Below are 14,585 nucleotides of genomic sequence, written 5' to 3'. Positions count from 1 at the left end.
TGCATTTGTGATCATTTAGTGTAATACCAGCCCTTTCAGCCTCTTCAAAAATATGTGGCTCAAAGAATTTTTCAGGTGATTGACTTGTACCCTCCTTGTGAGTATTTCCTTTTTCTGTCTGTGTTTGGTCATTGTTTTGCTTGCCCAGGGAAGGAGCTATGGCATCCCCACTTACTCCCTGTTCACTGGTATTCCCCATGCATGAGTCATTTTTCTTAAATCTGTCCCTTTGTTCTTTTGGAATTCCTAATGTTTCTTTTTCATTTGTGCAAATCTTTACTGTTTTATTTAGCTCTAAGTTAAACCGTACCTCTTTTTTAGAAGTATTTGCACTTTCTATCACAATTTCATTTACTGGTACTTTCATTTTTAATCCATTAGTCACCTCAGAGTTGTCATGCAAAATTATATCAGAGCAATCTGTCATTTTGGCACTGCAGTTATCATGAGTACTTAGTCACTTTTCGGAAGCCCCCCGGTCATTGCTATGGCCATCAGCCCCCTCTTTGGAAGGTTGTTTTTGCGCTGTATAGAGCTTTCCTATTTGCTCAGCTAACATTTTCACTTGGGCCTCAAGGCATTGGAACCTTTCCACCTCTCTAGGATCCTCTTTCTGTGGCCTAGGTCGATATTGGTTGTTTTCCCCCTGATTGGATCTATTCTGATACCTCTCAGGTGATTGATACCGGTTGGGATGGTTTCTGAACTCTTGATTCATTTGTGGAGGGGAGCGGGTTGCACCCATCCTTTGATTATAGTCCCTTGGTGGGGAATCATCGTACTGGCGTGGACTGTAGTTCACGTTTTGCCTCATGTCCTGTCTCTCAGATTGTAGGTACTGGCCCCTATGTTGATTTCCATTATCAGTAAATCGATCCACATATCGGGGCCTATCCTGATTACCATATATCATGGTGCTGGGATCAAATCTGCTCTGTGTCCCCAATGACTGGTAGGGACCATCATTTCTTTGATCTTGATTTTGTCTCTGGTTATTGTTCATACCTGCCATATCAGACCGGTATCTTACCCGGGGTCTATCCCCTAAATATCTAGGGCTGATGTAGCTCTCTCTATTACTAGGATCATGTGATTGGAACATTGGTACAGGAAATGGCGATCTTTGTTGATTACCCCTTTGTTCAGGTGTCACATTATTTTTACCTTGGCTTTGAGCAGACTCAAGGGACATTTTGGCTGACCTGATTTCCATTACTGTGGCTGAGGGTTCTTTAGATTTAGGCCTAGTATCTTTCATTTTATCACTTTCTCTACCCTGACAATAGAGTACCTCATATAGCTTGGTGCTTTGATGTACAATCCATTCAAGGGACTTGTCACGGTCAAATTCACGGACCAATTGGGATATGATGTCTTTCTGTAGCCCATAGAAGTATGCGGTTTTAAACTCATTGGAATTTGAGTCAAAAGATACATCAAAGCGAGAGAATGCTCTTTTTAAGTCTTGTAAAAATTGGCGAGGTGATGTATTAGGTCCAGCAGTAATAGTGTACGCGACTTTCTTTGCCTCCTGCAATGACTGAAAAGGAGAAAAATGACGCCTAATTTCTTTTTCAAACTCCAGCCATGTCATATTTTGCTGTTCATTTAATCCCCTTATGATGCTGGCCATCGGGGCATCTAAAGTTAAATGAAAATATTGTCTGTACTGTTCCTTAGGTATCTGGAGTGCTTTAAAAATGTCATGCACCGCTTCTAAGTGATCCTCAATGCAGCATTCACCTCCCTTTTTAAATGGTTTGATCAGGGCTTTAATGGATTTCATTATTTTTATGGGGCTACTTGTTGCAATGCATGGAATTGCACTATTTTGTGATTCAATCCTGTTTTCAGGTGTATGAGATTGGTGGCTGCCCCCAATGGGAGTATCAAATCCCCCAAAGGCGCTGCAACCAAGTTCAGTCACCGGCCCAGTCACTGGGGCACTAGCTCTTTGGGCAGAGCTAGAATTCACCTCCACTCCATTGAATGTGGTACCCTGCCGCCTCTCTTGGGACCTGGGAATGCACATTTGCTGTTCTAAGTCCTTACACTTTTTAAGGAGTCTAGTTGCTTCATTCTGCAAATAATTATTTTCATCGCTCATTTTATTAATCGCCTCCTGCATGTCGCACATTTGCATTTGGCATTCATTGAACTCTTTATTTCTTTGGTCTCTTTCTTGAATCATTTTAATCATTTCTTGTTCTGCACTCTGGAGATCACCTTCTTTTTCACAATGTTCTTTTTGTAAAATCTGCATTTCTGAAATAACCTCATCTTTATCCTGCCTAATGTGATCCACTAATGCTTTTAAGTGTGTCAATTCTTGCTCACTATCTTCAAATTGTTTCTTGCTTTTGGATAACTGAGTATCAAAGTCTCTGCATTTTAATTGCATGTCTTTTTGGCATACATGTAATTCTGCTCTCAACATTTCCTGATTTTTACTTGTCCCATCTAATTCAGTCTTTAACCTGTTAATTAGCTGAGTATCATTCTCTTGCATTCGCAGGGACTTGTTTAAAATAAACCATATTTTGCCGCATAGCCGTATTAAACAGTCTTTCTCTGCACTTTTATCGGCTGCATTCAATAATCTTGTAAGGCAGACCTGAATTATGCTGCCTTCTGCAAAAATATTGTCTAGTTTTTCTTTCTGCACCTCACCTTGAATGCGGTTACTCCATTCTAACGTGGTATTCGAAGACCAATTCCCATGTGCAAATAACTTTGCCTCTAAATATTGCACTAGATCTGAGAATGTGGTTTCCCTTTGTGACATTCTGAAATTCGTTTTTAGTGGCACACTGCTATTATAAAATGGGTTCCCTTTAATGTGCAAATGGCAGTGTGAGACACGCTTGCCACGCCCAGTAGGTACTCTGTGATCACTTTCCCGACCTGCAACGCACCATAAATATGTAGGGTATTTTGTGGAGATTTGGGGCCTGACGGTATTTTATTACCGCCGAAAAATAACTTAGCAATAATCACTCTTTGTATTCAGATTTGGCCATGTGCAACAATAATACAATGGACATACATTATTTCAGCACCCAGACCTGCATATTTGGTATACGTGGTTGGTGGTATTTTGGTGAGCATAATTCTCTTGTTTTATTTGTGGCCCCAATGTCCAGAATCCCTTATCTTCGCTTAGATTTTTCGTGTGATCACTAGAGAGACCTCAGACCTGCATTCTAGGGATACCACATTTTCCAGTGATAGTGTTGGTGCGCCACCATGGGCAAACTCACTGACTTATTTACGACAGAGAGCTATATGTGGTAGTCTTGTGGTAATTTCCACTACCTTATATACGGTAGGGAGCTATGTTCAGAGAGTCTCTCTTCCCGTTGGCTCATGTACCTCCAACAAGTTATACTACAGTCACTCACAATTATTCATACTGATTCTGACATGCACACATCTGTCTTAAAATGACCATTGCACTGTTTAAAAATCTCCCCACATCAACAGCACTGTAATGATAAACAGTAAGTACACCATCCGTCTGTTTTCAAATATTTTTCTGTATTATAAAAGTTGTATTTAACACGATTTCATTCTTTACAGCAATAAAATGGCACAATCAAAGCATTTTCTATGACCCACTGCAAATAGAGTGGCGGAGAACAGAACTCAAATTGCAACATTAGCACTTGATTAAGACACGCACGGGACTTTCATTTTTTCTACACTGACTGCATATTTTCGTGCACACACACAGCTCCCCCAGTTATGTAATTACCTTATCTGTTCAGAGGCTTCTCTTTGTGAATGTGGCTCTCTTGGATTAACTCCAGCAAAAAGGAACGCTTGCCTTCTCAAGCCGGGGTCATTGCCTGGAATTCTCAGCTTTTTCAGATAGGACTGCCTCAGCCAGTGGAAAGGTTTTTCTTTCAGCTCTCCCCAATGTCGACTGCAGCAGGACACAGGAATCTGCATTCAGTCAGTACCCCACAGCCAGGTCTTCTCCCCAGTAGTGCAGAAAGATGTCTGCCTGTCTTTTTCCCTGATACTGCCCACTAAAACTTTCCTCTCAGCCCTCTTTATGACTTGTCCCAATGAAATCCATCATCTCTCATCCTCCTACTCTTCAACAATAGCTTCGCTTATACATTTGCAATTGTTGCAAATCTGACTTCCTCCTTCCTGCAGTTACTGTGCACAACAACACGGAGAATCAGGCAGAGAAGAGAAGAGAAAAATCTGCACACTCATTTAAATGGTTTTCAGAGTATGCCTAATTCTGCAGTAGAGAACACATTTTATTAGTGGGTTATATTAAAATAAGGTTTTATTAGTCAGGTTAATGGTTAATAGGTTAGCTGTTAATTTTCAAATGTGTCTCTAGCAATATAGGCATTTCAGGTGAAAAATAGTGTGCATTTTTAAATGAACACGTGTGCTTTTAACTGTAAAAATAGATTTGCATCTTATATGTTAAAATCGTTTTTTACTGAATAGTCTGTCTTTCCTTGTTAATCTGCTAACCCATATAGCAATGCACCGCACCCTTGTGGTGGTGGTGCTGCAAAAAAATGTGTGCTACTTGTGTAGTATTGCTGTACTGTGTACTGTAACACGCCAAATATCCTTACAGGATCTCCTGTTTACTAGACAAGGCGCTTTAACCAACTAAGCCACAGCACCTTTTTTGCATCTGGTCTCCTTTCCTTCCTCATGTAATCATTTAGAAGTGAAATCCACTTTTTTAAGGCTGGGCTTCTGTTGCAATATAACTTTACAAAATGTTTTCCAATTGACTGAAACTCCATTGCACAAAACGAGCATGTCATTAATCGTTGATTTAGAGTGGACTGCATTGCCCAGTGTGTGTATTGAGGAGCACATGTTTGCCTTTACTGGGGAGCAAGTTTGCACTCATGAATGTGGCAAAACATTCAAATCCGTAAGTGGGTGAACATTAAAGTCCTAGATGCTGCAAATCTCTATATCTGGATACGGAATGACTGAAAAAAGTTATGTCTCCAGTGTCAAAATGTGTGTAATGCACTAGTAATTCATTTCCTTTATTGACCAGTGAGGTAGCCTTGTATGGAGGCGCTGTAGAGTGAAAATCAAGTTTCAAATGGCAGTGATCCATGTGCCTGGATAGCTCAGTCGGTAGAGCATCAGACTTTTGATCTGAGGGTCCAGGGTTCAAGTCCCTGTTCAGGCGTACCTTTGCTTCTTTTACAAAAAATTAAGCAGGAAATATGAATTGCTCATTCTAATATGTGCTGTTTCTGATGGCATCGCAACCTTGGGCAATATGACTCTAAGGTAGTGGAGTCCAGAGTTCTTGGATGCTTTGCCAACATTTCAAGCCTGACTGTGCTTCTAAATAGCATGAAATAGCAATCTTTGTACAAAGTTTTAATATTGGGGAGACAGATTGGTCCAAAAAAAAGCAGACAGGCGCTGCTGAGATTCAAACTCAGGATCTCCTGTTTACTAGACAGGCGCTTTAACCAACTAAGCCACAGCACCTTTTTTGCATCTGGTCTCCTTTCCTTCCTCATGTAATCATTCAGAAGTGAAATCCACTTTTTTAAGGCTGGGCTTCTGTTGCAATATAACTTTTCAAAATGTTTTCCAATTGACTGAAACTCCATTGCACAAAACGAGCATGTCATTAATCGTCGATTTAGAGTGGACTGCATTGCCCAGTGTGTGCATTGAGGAGCACATGTTCGTCTTTACTGGGGAGCAAGTTTGCACTCATGAATGTGGCAAAACATTCAAATCCGTAAGTGGGTGAACATTAAAGTCCTAGATGCTGCAAATCTCTATATCTGGATACGGAATGACTGAAAAAAGTTATGTCTCCAGTGTCAAAATGTGTGTAATGCACTAGTAATTCATTTCCTTTATTGAACAGTGAGGTAGCCATGTATGGAGGTGCTGTAGAGTGAAAATCAAGTTTCAAATGGGCAGTGATCCCTGTGCCTGGATAGCTCAGTCGGTAGAGCATCAGACTTTTAATCTGAGGGTCCAGGGTTCAAGTCCCTGTTCAGGTGTACCTTTGCTTCTTTTACAAAAAATTAAGCAGGAAATATGAATTGCTCATTCTAATATGTGCTATTTCTGATGGCATCGCAACCTTGGGCAATATGACTCTAAGGTAGTGGAGTCCAGAGTTCTTGGATGCTTTGCCAACATTTCAAGCCTGACTGTGCTTCTAAATAGCATGAAATAGCAATCTTTGTACAAAGTTTTAATATTGGGGAGACAGATTGGTCGAAAAAAAAGCAGACAGGCGCTGCTGAGATTCGAACTCAGGATCTCCTGTTTACTAGACAGGCGCTTTAACCAACTAAGCCGCAGCACCTTTTTTGCATCTGGTCTCCTTTCCTTCCTCATGTAATCATTTAGAAGCGAAATCCACTTTTTTAAGGCTGGGCTTCTGTTGCAATATAACTTTTCAAAATGTTTTCCAATTGACTGAAACTCCATTGCACAAAACGAGCATGTCATTAATCGTCGATTTAGAGTGGACTGCATTGCCCAGTGTGTGCATTGAGGAGCACATGTTCGTCTTTACTGGGGAGCAAGTTTGCACTCATGAATGTGGCAAAACATTCAAATCCGTAAGTGGGTGAACATTAAAGTCCTAGATGCTGCAAATCTCTATATCTGGATACGGAATGACTGAAAAAAGTTATGTCTCCAGTGTCAAAATGTGTGTAATGCACTAGTAATTCATTTCCTTTATTGACCAGTGAGGTAGCCATGTATGGAGGTGCTGTAGAGTGAAAATCAAGTTTCAAATGGCAGTGATCCATCTGCCTGGATAGCTCAGTCGGTAGAGCATCAGACTTTTAATCTGAGGGTCCAGGGTTCAAGTCCCTGTTCAGGCGTACCTTTGCTTCTTTTACAAAAAATTAAGCAGGAAATATGAATTGCTCATTCTAATATGTGCTATTTCTGATGGCATCGCAACCTTGGGCAATATGACTCTAATGTAGTGGAGTCCAGAGTTCTTGGATGCTTTGCCAACATTTCAAGCCTGACTGTGCTTCTAAATAGCATGAAATAGCAATCTTTGTACAAAGTTTTAATATTGGGGAGACAGATTGGTCGAAAAAAAAGCAGACAGGCGCTGCTGAGATTCGAACTCAGGATCTCCTGTTTACTAGACAGGCGCTTTAACCAACTAAGCCACAGCACCTTTTTTGCATCTGGTCTCCTTTCCTTCCTCATGTAATCATTTAGAAGTGAAATCCACTTTTTTAAGGCTGGGCTTCTGTTGCAATATAACTTTTCAAAATGTTTTCCAATTGACTGAAACTCCATTGCACAAAACGAGCATGTCATTAATCGTCGATTTAGAGTGGACTGCATTGCCCAGTGTGTGCATTGAGGAGCACATGTTCGTCTTTACTGGGGAGCAAGTTTGCACTCATGAATGTGGCAAAACATTCAAATCCGTAAGTGGGTGAACATTAAAGTCCTAGATGCTGCAAATCTCTATATCTGGATACGGAATGACTGAAAAAAGTTATGTCTCCAGTGTCAAAATGTGTGTAATGCACTAGTAATTCATTTCCTTTATTGACCAGTGAGGTAGCCATGTATGGAGGTGATGTAGAGTGAAAATCAAGTTTCAAATGGCAGTGATCCATCTGCCTGGATAGCTCAGTCGGTAGAGCATCAGACTTTTAATCTAAGGGTCCAGGATTCAAGTCCCTGTTCAGGCGTACCTTTGCTTCTTTTACAAAAAATTAAGCAGGAAATATGAATTGCTCATTCTAATATGTGCTATTTCTGATGGCATCGCAACCTTGGGCAATATGATTCTAAGGTAGTGGAGTCCAGAGTTCTTGGATGCTTTGCCAACATATCAAGCCTGACTGTGCTTCTAAATAGCATGAAATAGCAATCTTTGTACAAAGTTTTAATATTGGGGAGACAGATTGGTCAAAAAAAGCAGACAGGCGCTGCTGAGATTCGAACTCAGGATCTCCTGTTTACTAGACAGGCGCTTTAACCAACTAAGCCACAGCACCTTTTTTGCATCTGGTCTCCTTTCCTTCCTCATGTAATCATTTAGAAGTGAAATCCACTTTTTTAAGGCTGGGCTTCTGTTGCAATATAACTTTTCAAAATGTTTTCCAATTGACTGAAACTCCATTGCACAAAACGAGCATGTCATTAATCGTCGATTTAGAGTGGATTGCATTGCCCAGTGTGTGCATTGAGGAGCACATGTTCGTCTTTACTGGGGAGCAAGTTTGCACTCATGAATGTGGCAAAACATTCAAATCCGTAAGTGGGTGAACATTAAAGTCCTAGATGCTGCAAATCTCTATATCTGGATACGGAATGACTGAAAAAAGTTATGTCTCCAGTGTCAAAATGTGTGTAATGCACTAGTAATTCATTTCCTTTATTGACCAGTGAGGTAGCCATGTATGGAGGTGCTGTAGAGTGAAAATCAAGTTTCAAATGGGCAGTGATCCCTGTGCCTGGATAGCTCAGTCGGTAGAGCATCAGACTTTTAATCTGAGGGTCCAGGGTTCAAGTCCCTGTTCAGGCGTATCTTTGCTTCTTTTACAAAAAATTTAGCAGGAAATATGAATTGCTCATTCTAATATGTGCTATTTCTGATGGCATCGCAACCTTGGGCAATATGACTCTAAGGTAGTGGAGTCCAGAATTCTTGGATGCTTTGCCAACATTTCAAGCCTGACTGTGCTTCTAAATAGCATGAAATAACAATCTTTGTACAAAGTTTTAATATTGGGGAGACAGATTGGTCGAAAAAAAAGCAGACAGGCGCTGCTGAGATTCGAACTCAGGATCTCCTGTTTACTAGACAGGCGCTTTAACCAACTAAGCCACAGCACCTCTTTTGCATCTGATCTCCTTTCCTTCCTCATGTAATCATTTAGAAGTGAAATCCACTTTTTTTAAGGCTGGGCTTCTGTTGCAATATAACTTTACAAAATGTTTTCCAATTGACTGAAACTCCATTGCACAAAACGAGCATGTCATTAATCGTTGATTTAGAGTGGACTGCATTGCCCAGTGTGTGTATTGAGGAGCACATGTTTGCCTTTACTGGGGAGCAATTTTGCACTCATGAATGTGGCAAAACATTCAAATCCGTAAGTGGGTGAACATTAAAGTCCTAGATGCTGCAAATCTCTATATCTGGATACGGAATGACTGAAAAAAGTTATGTCTCCAGTGTCAAAATGTGTGTAATGCACTAGTAATTCATTTCCTTTATTGACCAGTGAGGTAGCCATGTATGGAGGCGCTGTAGAGTGAAAATCAAGTTTCAAATGGCAGTGATCCATGTGCCTGGATAGCTCAGTCGGTAGAGCATCAGACTTTTAATCTGAGGGTCCAGGGTTCAAGTCCCTGTTCAGGCGTACCTTTGCTTCTTTTACAAAAAATTAAGCAGGAAATATGAATTGCTCATTCTAATATGTGCTATTTCTGATGGCATCGCAACCTTGGGCAATATGACTCTAAGGTAGTGGAGTCCAGAGTTCTTGGATGCTTTGCCAACATTTCAAGCCTGACTGTGCTTCTAAATAGCATGAAATAGCAATCTTTGTACAAAGTTTTAATATTGGGGAGACAGATTGGTCGAAAAAAAAGCAGACAGGCGCTGCTGAGATTCGAACTCAGGATCTCGTGTTTACTAGACAGGCGCTTTAACCAACTAAGCCGCAGCACCTTTTTTGCATCTGGTCTCCTTTCCTTCCTCATGTAATCATTTAGAAGTGAAATCCACTTTTTTAAGGCTGGGCTTCTGTTGCAATATAACTTTTCAAAATGTTTTCCAGTTGACTGAAACTCCATTGCACAAAACGAGCATGTCATTAATCGTCGATTTAGAGTGGACTGCATTGCCCAGTGTGTGCATTGAGGAGCACATGTTCGTCTTTACTGGGGAGCAAGTTTGCACTCATGAATGTGGCAAAACATTCAAATCCGTAAGTGGGTGAACATTAAAGTCCTAGATGCTGCAAATCTCTATATCTGGATACGGAATGACTGAAAAAAGTTATGTCTCCAGTGTCAAAATGTGTGTAATGCACTAGTAATTCATTTCCTTTATTGACCAGTGAGGTAGCCATGTATGGAGGTGCTGTAGAGTGAAAATCAAGTTTCAAATGGCAGTGATCCATCTACCTGGATAGCTCAGTCGGTAGAGCATCAGACTTTTAATCTGAGGGTCCAGGGTTCAAGTCCCTGTTCAGGCGTACCTTTGCTTCTTTTACAAAAAATTAAGCAGGAAATATGAATTGCTCATTCTAATATGTGCTATTTCTGATGGCATCGCAACCTTGGGCAATATGACTCTAAGGTAGTGGAGTCCAGAATTCTTGGATGCTTTGCCAACATTTCAAGCCTGACTGTGCTTCTAAATAGCATGAAATAGCAATCTTTGTACAAAGTTTTAATATTGGGGAGACAGATTGGTCGAAAAAAAGCAGACAGGCGCTGCTGAGATTCAAACTCAGGATCTCCTGTTTACTAGACAGGCGCTTTAACCAACTAAGCCACAGCACCTTTTTTGCATCTGGTCTCCTTTCCTTCCTCATGTAATCATTTAGAAGTGAAATCCACTTTTTTAAGGCTGGGCTTCTGTTGCAATATAACTTTTCAAAATGTTTTCCAATTGACTGAAACTCCATTGCACAAAACAAGCATGTCATTAATCGTCGATTTAGAGTGGACTGCATTGCCCAGTGTGTGCATTGAGGAGCACATGTTCGTCTTTACTGGGGAGCAAGTTTGCACTCATTAATGTGGCAAAACATTCAAATCCGTAAGTGGGTGAACATTAAAGTCCTAGATGCTGCAAATCTCTATATCTGGATACGGAATGACTGAAAAAAGTTATGTCTCCAGTGTCAAAATGTGTGTAATGCACTAGTAATTCATTTCCTTTATTGACCAGTGAGGTAGCCATGTATGGAGGTGCTGTAGAGTGAAAATCAAGTTTCAAATGGGCAGTGATCCCTGTGCCTGGATAGCTCAGTCGGTAGAGCATCAGACTTTTAATCTGAGGGTCCAGGGTTCAAGTCCCTGTTCAGGCGTATCTTTGCTTCTTTTACAAAAAATTTAGCAGGAAATATGAATTGCTCATTCTAATATGTGCTATTTCTGATGGCATCGCAACCTTGGGCAATATGACTCTAAGGTAGTGGAGTCCAGAATTCTTGGATGCTTTGCCAATGTTTCAAGCCTGACTGTGCTTCTAAATAGCATGAAATAACAATCTTTGTACAAAGTTTTAATATTGGGGAGACAGATTGGTTGAAAAAAAAGCAGACAGGTGCTGCTGAGATTTGAACTCAGGATCTCCTGTTTACTAGACAGGCGCTTTAACCAACTAAGCCACAGCACCTCTTTTGCATCTGATCTCCTGTCCTTCCTCATGTAATCATTTAGAAGTGAAATCCACTTTTTTTAAGGCTGGGCTTCTGTTGCAATATAACTTTGCAAAATGTTTTCCAATTGACTGAAACTCCATTGCACAAAACGAGCATGTCATTAATCGTCGATTTAGAGTGGACTGCATTGCCCAGTGTGTGCATTGAGGAGCACATGTTCGTCTTTACTGGGGAGCAAGTTTGCACTCATGAATGTGGCAAAACATTCAAATCCGTAAGTGGGTGAACATTAAAGTCCTAGATGCTGCAAATCTCTATATCTGGATACGGAATGACTGAAAAAAGTTATGTCTCCAGTGTCAAAATGTGTGTAATGCACTAGTAATTCATTTCCTTTATTGACCAGTGAGGTAGCCATGTATGGAGGTGCTGTAGAGTGAAAATCAAGTTTCAAATGGGCAGTGATCCCTGTGCCTGGATAGCTCAGTCGGTAGAGCATCAGACTTTTAATCTGAGGGTCCAGGGTTCAAGTTCCTGTTCAGGCGTACCTTTGCTTCTTTTACAAAAAATTAAGCAGGAAATATGAATTGCCCATTCTAATATGTGCTATTTCTGATGGCATCGCAACCTTGGGCAATATGACTCTAAGGTAGTGGAGTCCAGAGTTCTTGGATGCTTTGCCAACATTTCAAGCCTGACTGTGCTTCTAAATAGCATGAAATAGCAATCTTTGTACAAAGTTTTAATATTGGGGAGACAGATTGGTCGAAAAAAAAGCAGACAGGCGCTGCTGAGATTCGAACTCAGGATCTCCTGTTTACTAGACAGGCGCTTTAACCAACTAAGTCACAGCACCTTTTTTGCATCTGGTCTCCTTTCCTTCCTCATGTAATCATTTAGAAGTGAAATCCACTTTTTTAAGGCTGGGCTTCTGTTGCAATATAACTTTTCAAAATGTTTTCCAATTGACTGAAACTCCATTGCACAAAACGAGCATGTCATTAATCATCGATTTAGAGTGGACTGCATTGCCCAGTGTGTGCATTGAGGAGCACATGTTCGTCTTTACTGGGGAGCAAGTTTGCACTCATTAATGTGGCAAAACATTCAAATCCGTAAGTGGGTGAACATTAAAGTCCTAGATGCTGCAAATCTCTATATCTGGATACGGAATGACTGAAAAAAGTTATGTCTCCAGTGTCAAAATGTGTGTAATGCACTAGTAATTCATTTCCTTTATTGACCAGTGAGGTAGCCATGTATGGAGGTGCTGTAGAGTGAAAATCAAGTTTCAAATGGGCAGTGATCCCTGTGCCTGGATAGCTCAGTCGGTAGAGCATCAGACTTTTAATCTTAGGGTCCAGGGTTCAAGTCCCTGTTCAGGCGTATCTTTGCTTCTTTTACAAAAAATTTAGCAGGAAATATGAATTGCTCATTCTAATATGTGCTATTTCTGATGGCATCGCAACCTTGGGCAATATGACTCTAAGGTAGTAGAGTCCAGAATTCTTGGATGCTTTGCCAACGTTTCAAGCCTGACTGTGCTTCTAAATAGCATGAAATAACAATCTTTGTACAAAGTTTTAATATTGGGGAGACAGATTGGTTGAAAAAAAAGCAGACAGGTGCTGCTGAGATTCGAACTCAGGATCTCCTGTTTACTAGACAGGCACTTTAACCAACTAAGCCACAGCACCTCTTTTGCATCTGATCTCCTGTCCTTCCTCATGTAATCATTTAGAAGTGAAATCCACTTTTTTTAAGGCTGGGCTTCTGTTGCAATATAACTTTACAAAATGTTTTCCAATTGACTGAAACTCCATTGCACAAAACGAGCATGTCATTAATCGTCGATTTAGAGTGGACTGCATTGCCCAGTGTGTGCATTGAGGAGCACATGTTCGTCTTTACTGGGGAGCAAGTTTGCACTCATGAATGTGGCAAAACATTCAAATCCGTAAGTGGGTGAACATTAAAGTCCTAGATGCTGCAAATCTCTATATCTGGATACGGAATGACTGAAAAAAGTTATGTCTCCAGTGTCAAAATGTGTGTAATGCACTAGTAATTCATTTCCTTTATTGACCAGTGAGGTAGCCATGTATGGAGGTGCTGTAGAGTGAAAATCAAGTTTTAAATGGCAGTGATCCATCTGCCTGGATAGCTCAGTCGCTAGAGCATCAGACTTTTGATCTGAGGGTCCAGGGTTCAAGTCCCTGTTCAGCGTACCTTTGCTTCTTTTACAAAAAATTAAGCAGGAAATATGAATTGCTCATTCTAATATGTGCTGTTTCTGATGGCATCGCAACCTTGGGCAATATGACTCTAAGGTAGTGGAGTCCAGAGTTCTTGGATGCTTTGCCAACATTTCAAGCCTGACTGTGCTTCTAAATAGCATGAAATAGCAATCTTTGTACAAAGTTTTAATATTGGGGAGACAGATTGGTCCAAAAAAAAGCAGACAGGCGCTGCTGAAATTCGAACTCAGGATCTCCTGTTTACTAGACAGGCGCTTTAACCAACTAAGCCACAGCACCTTTTTTGCATCTGGTCTCCTTTCCTTCCTCATGTAATCATTCAGAAGTGAAATCCACTTTTTTAAGGCTGGGCTTCTGTTGCAATATAACTTTTCAAAATGTTTTCCAATTGACTGAAACTCCATTGCACAAAACGAGCATGTCATTAATCGTCGATTTAGAGTGGACTGCATTGCCCAGTGTGTGCATTGAGGAGCACATGTTCGTCTTTACTGGGGAGCAAGTTTGCACTCATGAATGTGGCAAAACATTCAAATCCGTAAGTGGGTGAACATTAAAGTCCTAGATGCTGCAAATCTCTATATCTGGATACGGAATGACTGAAAAAAGTTATGTCTCCAGTGTCAAAATGTGTGTAATGCACTAGTAATTCATTTCCTTTATTGACCAGTGAGGTAGCCATGTATGGAGGTGCTGTAGAGTGAAAATAAAGTTTCAAATGGGCAGTGATCCTTGTGCCTGGATAGCTCAGTTGGTAGAGCATCAGACTTTTAATCTGAGGGTCCAGGGTTCAAGTCCCTGTTCAGGCGTACCTTTGCTTCTTTTACAAAAAATTAAGCAGGAAATATGAATTGCTCATTCTAATATGTGCTATTTCTGATGGCATCGCAACCTTGGGCAATATGACTCTAAGGTAGTGGAGTCCAGAGTTCTTGGATGCTTTGCCAACATTTCAAGCCTG

General features: G+C 40.7%; 6 non-coding genes across 6 annotated transcripts; 1 reads left to right on the top strand and 5 right to left on the bottom strand.

The window, feature by feature from the left end:
• Positions 1-7,106: 7,106 nt before the first annotated feature.
• TRNAT-AGU (transfer RNA threonine (anticodon AGU)) lies at positions 7,107-7,180 on the bottom strand. Its single transcript has one exon. It is a non-coding gene; the product is annotated as a tRNA-Thr (tRNA).
• Positions 7,181-7,944: 764 nt separating this feature from the next.
• TRNAT-AGU (transfer RNA threonine (anticodon AGU)) lies at positions 7,945-8,018 on the bottom strand. Its single transcript has one exon. It is a non-coding gene; the product is annotated as a tRNA-Thr (tRNA).
• A 767-nt stretch (positions 8,019-8,785) lies between these two features.
• On the bottom strand, positions 8,786-8,859 carry TRNAT-AGU (transfer RNA threonine (anticodon AGU)). Its single transcript has one exon. It is a non-coding gene; the product is annotated as a tRNA-Thr (tRNA).
• Positions 8,860-11,306: 2,447 nt separating this feature from the next.
• TRNAT-AGU (transfer RNA threonine (anticodon AGU)) lies at positions 11,307-11,380 on the bottom strand. Its single transcript has one exon. It is a non-coding gene; the product is annotated as a tRNA-Thr (tRNA).
• A 1,609-nt stretch (positions 11,381-12,989) lies between these two features.
• On the bottom strand, positions 12,990-13,063 carry TRNAT-AGU (transfer RNA threonine (anticodon AGU)). The gene has a single exon. It is a non-coding gene; the product is annotated as a tRNA-Thr (tRNA).
• Positions 13,064-14,360: 1,297 nt separating this feature from the next.
• TRNAK-UUU (transfer RNA lysine (anticodon UUU)) lies at positions 14,361-14,433 on the top strand. Its single transcript has one exon. It is a non-coding gene; the product is annotated as a tRNA-Lys (tRNA).
• Positions 14,434-14,585: the final 152 nt, after the last annotated feature.

Source organism: Ambystoma mexicanum, unplaced genomic scaffold (assembly GCF_040938575.1).
Source record: "Ambystoma mexicanum isolate Mex_15411 unplaced genomic scaffold, UKY_AmexF1_1 Mex_scaf1, whole genome shotgun sequence".
NCBI classification, from domain to species: domain Eukaryota; kingdom Metazoa; phylum Chordata; class Amphibia; order Caudata; family Ambystomatidae; genus Ambystoma; species Ambystoma mexicanum.
This window is presented reverse-complemented; position numbering and strand designations above follow the sequence as displayed.